This window comes from Corvus hawaiiensis, chromosome 26 (genome assembly GCF_020740725.1).
Source record: "Corvus hawaiiensis isolate bCorHaw1 chromosome 26, bCorHaw1.pri.cur, whole genome shotgun sequence".
In the NCBI taxonomy this organism is placed as follows: domain Eukaryota; kingdom Metazoa; phylum Chordata; class Aves; order Passeriformes; family Corvidae; genus Corvus; species Corvus hawaiiensis.
This window is the reverse complement of record NC_063238.1, coordinates 37744971-37753111: the sequence shown is the minus strand read 5'-3', so window position 1 is coordinate 37753111 and position 8141 is coordinate 37744971. Positions and strand designations below refer to the sequence as shown.

General features: G+C 42.9%; 1 protein-coding gene across 1 annotated transcript in view; it reads left to right on the top strand.

Annotated features, from left to right (window-relative positions):
- ST3GAL1 (ST3 beta-galactoside alpha-2,3-sialyltransferase 1) overlaps positions 1-8141 on the top strand; it is a 78474-nt gene that overhangs the window by 893 nt on the left and 69440 nt on the right. The gene's annotated exons all lie outside the window — the stretch shown is intronic.

Here is an 8141-nt window from a genome sequence, read left to right as displayed (position 1 = left end):
TATATTTACTCATTTGAAGCACACAAGATTTTTCAGCTCTTTACAACGGTTGGGCTTGTATGTATCCAGTACATGGAAATAACTCGTTCACGTAATTGTAAGTCTGAATTATATATTTGTCTGCTGGGCACATATGTTGAAGGAAAAACCTCCCTAATTATGGATCTTTCAGAGAGATTGGAAGGGTGACAAAGCCCTTGTAATCTTTTGGGTCAATTTTCATAAGCTCCAAAGGCTCTCTTTGAAAAGGAAATTAAATTTCAGTGTACAAAAGGGACAGGAGATTCAAGGATATAAAAAAAAAAGTCTCTTATTCTACTTTGATCTTGTCCTCAGGAGTTCATTTACTTTGGTTCTCTTCAGTGACACAAGTTGAAATGAAGAGTTGCCTTTAACTGGAGTCTTCCTGCCTCTTGGCATTTCGGAAGGTACTCAATTAGCAGCACAACTCTCCTGTATAGTATTTACACAGCTTCAGCTGGAGAGGTGGCTCTTTGTGAAGTCTCTGCGTGGAAATACTTGGCTTGTTATAAGCACAGCATCCTGCACCGGCCAGCACCTTCCACAAGCCAGTGTGTTCACCCTTCCCCAATTCTTCCATCCCTATCCAGAGCCGGTGGTGCTCTGCCCACTGTTCACAATGCCTCCACAGAGCTGCTCTCATGTTAGAAGAAGTTGTGGCTGGCCCTGGGCTCCCTTTCCTGCTTTCAGCAGAAGCGGGATGGTTATCTGCAGGGCATGGCTGTGCTTAAGGTCCTTTCTGGGCTTAGTTGGGAACCTGATGGTTTTTAATCTGCTTGAACACATGTGCAGACAGTGGCTGGGGGTAAAGGAGGGAATGATTGGGTGTGGATAAAAGGAGTGGATGTGTTTATTAGTTAATTGTATGTGTTTTCTTGATTATCCTCAAAACAACAAACCTCCAATACAGGTCTGTGGTGCACTTGGTGCTCTGTTCCTCTGCCAGTTTCTCACTTAATTTACTCTGTTTTGGTGCTGCTGTAGGGTAACATTTCAGTGTCAGGAGGTTTAAATCCTGTACCACAACAAAGTCCCAGTCTATGGTTTTGCCAAACCAGCTTTAAAGTTACCACTAAGTTTTTAAAGTGCAGTTCTGCTAATACACATTCATTTTACCTTTCTGCTTAGTAGGGTGTAAAATCATTGTCTTTGAAAGTGCAAAAGAAGAGAGATATTGCATGAGTTATTCTTTTGGCTTGCTCACTTGGTGCACAATCTGATTCTGCAGGGGAGACATCGAGTTGCCCTCTTTGTATGAATTTGTCACACATCCCAGCCAGAAATGAACTTGAAACCTTCTTTGCAGTTTTTCTTCCAAACTTGATTATACTGCTAATGGTGATGGCCTCTCAATTGAGGGAGGTCACTTTTCAAACTAAACATAGTTTTATAAAATACTTGGTATGTACTTATCAATTTTCTTTTTTTGTTTGTGTAAAACTGGGTGCAACTTGAGAGGAAATTAAGGTCATGCAGATGGCAGTTCCATCTTCTAGGTTATAAAAACATCATTTATGTCAAGTGCATTGCAAATGCTGCCATTAAATGATAGTAGAAATAAATTTTTATTTGGAACATCTTTTACACCTATTTTCAAAAGTGTAGTGAAGCAGAAACATGCTTTTAAAAAGCAAAAGAGAGAGAGCAAACTCAGCTCCACAGCATATTTCAAGTGCTGTTAATCCCACCACCTGGTGGAGCTTTTCATGGCTCTAGCTGAGGGAACTCTGAAAAAGATGCATTTTTTGTCCTGTTTCAACACAGTCACATGCCACATGTGGAGTTTCTATAACTTTTTTCTTTTTCATACCAGACTTAATTAAATTTCTATATCTTCTGTATCCTCTGTACTTTGCAGAAGGCAGCATAGGACTATTGGTGTCTCATCTGAAGCAGCAGATAGATGAACTGATGAAGTGGGGGATAAAGGTTTTGCCTACAAGTACTTCTTAAGTGGAAGAATTAATTTTAATAACCATCCCCTCTTCCAAGATACTCTGGTGGAACCTTTCAGCGCAAGCCCAGTTAGCTTTGCACTAATAATTTTTATATTTTTATATAAATATTACTATAAAACATTTTTATTTACTATAAAATATTTGCTAAACAGCCTGTGTTCAATCAAGCTTGCAAGGAGAAGAGAGGCAGATGCATTTTGAACTGATCTGAGATTACTGATGTAGGCCATTAAAACATGGGAGTGAATTCCAGGATTTAAAGTGAAGTATGACAGACATACTTTTCCCCTCTCTGCCACAGTCTTGCCTGACTGCATCAAAGCCTGTCTGTTATGTTCATGGTATGCTGCCTAAACTGATAAACCCAAAATCCAACTCAGAGGTATGTAAGCTGAAAGTAAACTCTGGACTTACCTGTCAACTCACAATTCAGAGGAATTGCTTACAACAGAGAAAGCTCTTTGACCCATATAGACATTTCCTGTGCAAGAGGTGGAGCCTTGCAGGCAACATGCTGTTGTAAATATATTGCTCTTTTTGCCATAGTGCCTGTGGCAGCAGCCAACAGACCAGTGGAGGCCATGGCTGGCCTAGGAATGTGACAGCTCCTATCCACTTGCCAGTCCTGGCAGGAATGGTGTGCCTGGTGCCACGGGTGGGATGGACAAATGCCTTTGCAGCCCACCCAGAGCATGTCTGCAACCCTCTCTGGGTTAGCTTGGTGTTTGAGGACTGATTCATCACCTAACAAGTATCTGCTCCAGGAGCTGGGAATCTCCTACCAGGCTTCAGGGAACTTGGCTTCTCAACCACAATCTTTTAGTGTTGTTTGAACTGTCCTGGACAATCTGTCTTTGCCTTCTGGAGCCAGTACAGAAAGATATGACTGTCTGACACCAACAACCTGGTGTTGTATTTGAGTCTTCAGGAGGGTGGGTTTGATGTCCAGGGTATCTTCAATGGCACCTAAAATGTGTTTGGCAACTGGATGGACCCTATGTGAGCTGTGTGTGTTGTCTGGGTACAAACATCTATCTTATGAAATAGATAACCTTATCAACATAAGTGGTCTCTATTTAGGGTGTATGTCTGTTAGTTGTTCACAGTTGTCACTTCTTGTGACCCCTCTTGCCCTGATAAGGGCTCTGGGCTGACCTGGCACTAATTAACAGCAGCCACAGAGGAACTGCTGTCACCCTTTTGTTCACCTTTCCCACTCACCCCAGCTTCCTTTTCCCACTGGTGCCAAGTGTCCCATGCTCTGGTCTGCAAGTAGCAAGCTCAAGTCACTTTGTGTAAAATGTCCTGTAAGACTTTCAAAAGCTCTTTTAAGGCAAGGCTGCACAATCCCTTCAAGCTGTGAAATAGCTGTGGAATGTGGAAAATGGGGGTCTTGACAGACAGGGAGCTCTTTTTGTAGAAGAAACTCCCCATAGTATTGGTGGAAGCTTGCTCTGAAGCATGACTTAAGATTAGGAATGTCATCAATTGTAAAGACTGTAGTAATTGTTAAAATGCAATTCTGGGAGAGAGGAGGGCGGAAAGCAATTCTTTCCTGGCTTTGCTGCACTTGGAACTGCCTGTGATTAAGTTGTTTCATCTGGACTGATGTGCACACCCTTCCTTGGGGGGAGGAAGTTTTGTGCCCTCTGTACAACATGACAAAACCTTTGAGCAGGGAGGAGTTGTACTATTTCAGGAAACCTGTTAACGTCATCAAGCCGCATCTGCTTTTCTAGGCCAATCCCACAGCTATTTCTGCCAGGCAATTGCAAGGTATCCTGGAGTGCAAAAGAGACACAACTTAAGTGGTTGAAACCTGCACCTGGTGACTAACGTTTGAAGTGTAGCTTTCTTGCTCTGAGGACATCATCTCAACAGATTTTTTTGTTTGTTTGTTTTTTGTAGTGACTTTTCCATCTCTTTGGAAGTCCTTTGTCCCAGCACATTTTCAGTGCAGGCTGAAGCACCCTGCAGTGCAGGCTACAGCACAGTGTAGCTTTCCATCCCAAAGGATTTGAGTGGAGGACAAGGAGGAATGGGTGACTGGTTAGAGCCCACAGGGTCCAAGCACAACATTTCCCACCTTGCTGGTGCCTGACACAGGGCTGCTGCTAGCATGGAGGTGACCACACATACTCTTGGTGTCCCCAAAACTCCTACAGGGGATCACTCCTTCTCCACCCCTTTGGAGGACTGTTCTGCAGAGTAAAAACTGGCACAGTGACACTGAGATATTAAGTCTCATGCAATTTTAAAATGTCTCTGGACTAAATAATTGCTACTGACATTTTCCCAGGATCAGTGGAGTTTTAGATTTTTTTATTTTTGTTTTTAGAGCTTTGGTAAACCAGTGCAAAACAAAGGTTGTTCCTTTTAAAGGACACTATATTATTTCTAGAGGCTGGATCTTCCATCAGTGACTTAATCTTACTTATCTAAAATACTTTGTGTGCTGACACATCACAGTGCTGTACCAGCTTGAAAAAGAAATCTAATTCTATCAAATCTGCCAGCTCAGTTAATATGACCCTGCCAGGGAAGCATAAGGCATCACCTCTATTTTTTTTAGGGAGGAATCAGATTCCCACTCCCAGCTCAAATTCAAAGTACAGTACATGTGGCCCGATTTGCATTCTTTTTAAAAAAAATTTAAGATATCTTCTTGCATCCTAGCATGCAAAACCGCAGATCAGATTGGAAGATGTCACCTGAATATTTGGGTTGAAACATAGTAGTTTGATCCTACAGACAGTGTTTTGGGATTAGTCTTGAAGCAGAGACCTGTGTTACTTCACCCTGAGACTTCTACAAACTCATGTGTAAAGAACATTGTGTAGGGCTACCTGCAACTTGATTCAGAGCTGACCTGACAGTTTTTGTCTCTTTTCTGATGCTCTAGAGTGCATCCAAAGCTGCCAGGGTGTGATAACGACACCCATGACTGTACCTTAAATTCTTTTAGCCTGATGAGATATGGTGATGCCTTTTACAGAACTTGCAGCCTGCATTAGTGCAAGACTTCAGCTGTAAATGCTATTGCTTTTTGCATCTAATGCTTTCTCTTACTAGAACTTGACTTAAATCAGTTTGTGCAGATGATCTGACTTTGATTTTTTTTTTTTTTTTTTTTTTTTTTTTTTTTGTGACAATACTGAGAAAAATACACACTTACATTGAATCAAAGCAATCTTTAGTTGAGCAATGGCAGGTCAAAATAATTACAGCTTTGATAAAGTGAGGCATTGTTGCTTTTAGATTTACTTTATTCTATGTCCATTTCAAACTCTCAGGTAGTCAAAATTACTCATTTTGAAAGAATCAAGTTTGCCTTCAGAGATGTCAGAATGATTCCTCTGAATTTGATGTGACCTGCATTGTTGCCGTTTGTCAGCCGATGGCAATCCCAATATTATACCTGAATTTGGGGTTTTGTTTCTGTTCTCTTTGAAACTGTTTTTGTAGTAAAGTTATTATTCTTTGGAAGATTTACCCTGTTTTTCTCTTCAAGTAAAAAAAAGGGATCTCTCCTGCTCCTCGGTCTAGTGCTTATTAGAAGAATTAGAACTCTTCCTTCTTGATCTCTTTTCAGCTCCCATATCCTCTGCTTTTCCCCTTCAGTTAAAATCTGCCTTTATTGAGAAGCAATGACTTTATGATCAGATCTCCTGTGGCTTCACTCTGACTGTTGCAAACAGACCTGCTGCTCTTCTCAAGCAGCTGGCTTAATTGTAGCTTAAAAATTCAACCTTATGAAGTGAAAATGAACTACTGCTTGCCCTCTATCCCGTTAACAAATGTTCAGCTTCAAACTTCACACTCTAATACTGAGGTCTACCTAATATCTCCAGGGACCAAGCAGTGGCACTGGTGGGATCACAAGCACGTAGATACTAAATTTGCGGGCGGGACAGAGAGGCATGTACAGCAGCTGAGAATGCCACAGCCATTGGAACTGTGCAAGTTATCATGGAGTAATAGAATATCCTTTGTTGGAAGGGATGCACAAGGATCATTGGACTGGTCTTGTGCAGGACATCCCAAGAATCCCACCCTGTGCCTGAGAGCATTGTCCCAGTGCTTCTTGAACTCTGTCAGGCTTGGTGCTGTGACCATTTCCCTGAGGAGCCTGTTCCAGTGCCCAGCCACCCCCTGGCTGAAGAACCTTTTCCTGATATCCAACCTAAACCTCCTCTGCCTCAACTTCAGGCCATTCCCTCAGGTCCTGTCATGGTCACCAGAGAGAATAGATCAGTGCCTGCCCCTCCTCTTCTCCTCATGAGGAAGCTGTAACTGCAGTGAGGTCTCCCCTCAGTCTCCTCCAGGCTGAACAGAGCAAGTGACCTCAGCTGCTCCTCATACGCCTTCCCTCAAGGCCCTTCACTGTCTTCATAGCTCTCCTTTGGACACTGTTATATTTCTCTATCTTTCTTGTATTGTGTTGCTGTTGTGATGTTATGGTGAGGTTATCTCTTGTGCTCTGGAGGTTGTGCTGTGATGGCAACACAGAAATGAAAGGGAAAACTGCATTCTCTTTGTAAAATATTAGGTGTTAAACAGACCCTTGCAAACACTTCTCTTGCTTAGGAAGGCAATATTGAAATGTAAACTGGCTCTTACAAAATACAGAAACCAAAGTTGTCTTTTCTGGTGCTAAGAGGAGGAAAACAATTTGGGCGGGTAGTGTGGGGATGCTTTATAAATTTGGTAAAGGGCGGCTCCTTTCCCTTGGGCTACCAAAAATGCCTATGGTTTGGCTTACTGATGTAAGTGGAGACTCTGCAGTGGATTCATGGAGAAAATCTGGGCAGGGGACACAGCTGTGGGGTCAGAGGATATGGCTTTGCTTTAAGATCTCTTCTACAGGCAAAAGGCGTCAGCTTCACCAAGGTAATTCTGATGTCTGCAGTGTGGTGATGTGAGGTGCCCATGGAAATACAAAGTGTGTGTGAGATACTGAGAACTTCTTCAGAGCTTCAGGAGTTTTTTCTAGTTTCATCTCAATTTCTCTCCTTCCTGAGTTGACACTGAAATGTCCTTCAGTCCTGCTCTTCAGGTTTTTTCCCTGTTGTGGTTTAAACCTCCCAGACAGCAACTAAGCCCCACACAGCCACTCTCTCACGTTCCCTACTGTGGGAGAGAACTGGAAGTGTAAAAGTAAAAAAACCTCATGGGTTGAGACATTTAATATATAAAGCACAAGCTGTACATGCCAGCAAAACAAATTAAGGAATTCATTCCTCACTTCCCATGGGCAGACAGGTGTTCAGCCATCCCCAGGAAAGCAGGGCTCCATCCCACATAATGGTAACTTGGGAAGATAAATTCCATCACTCTGAATGTGCTTCCCTTTCTTCTTCTGCTCCCACCATTGTATGCTGATCATGATGCTGTGTGATATGACCTTGGGTCAGTTGGGGTCAGCTGTCCTGGCTGTGTCCTCTTTCAGTTCCTTGTGTACCCCCAGCCTCCTTGCTGGTGGGGTGGGGTGAGGAGCAGAAAAGGCCTTGGCTCTGTGTAAGCTCTGCTCAGCAATAATGAAAACATCCCTATGTTATCAACACTTCCCAGCACAAATCTAAAACACAGCCTCATACCAGCTACTGTGAAGAAAATAAACTATCCCAGCCAAAACCAGCACAGTCCCTCTTTTGCATGTTCTTCTCATCAGTCCTTTTTCCTCAAATTCTCCTTGCTTGAAGAGAATGGCCTCTTCCTGCAGCTCCCACCAACCCCCTTCCTTTCCCATGCTTTGTTCTCTGTGTGCCAGGATGAGTGAACCAAGAGAGCAGGAGAGCTGGGGACACTTAACTTAAACCTTGCATCTGAGGACAGGTGTGTGGTGTTGGGAGGACACATTTGTGGCTGAGAACTTGGAGTGAGCTTGGAGAGACAAGGCCTGCCCCTTCTCATCTCTCTGCTCCAGACTTTCCAGCTGCGAAGAACAGTATTTCAGTTTTCTGGAGGTTTAGTTCAGCCTGTAAAGGGGTTGGAGACTCCAGTAAAGATGTAAATGTTGCCCTTCTGACCAACAGCTTGATTTTTGAACTACGAAAGTAAAAGGAAATCTACCTTATGGAGAAAAGAGCTTTAGAGAAGGGATTCACTCTCTGCCACTCCATTGAGTGGTGCAGTCATCAGAGATGTGTAAAAACACAGCTG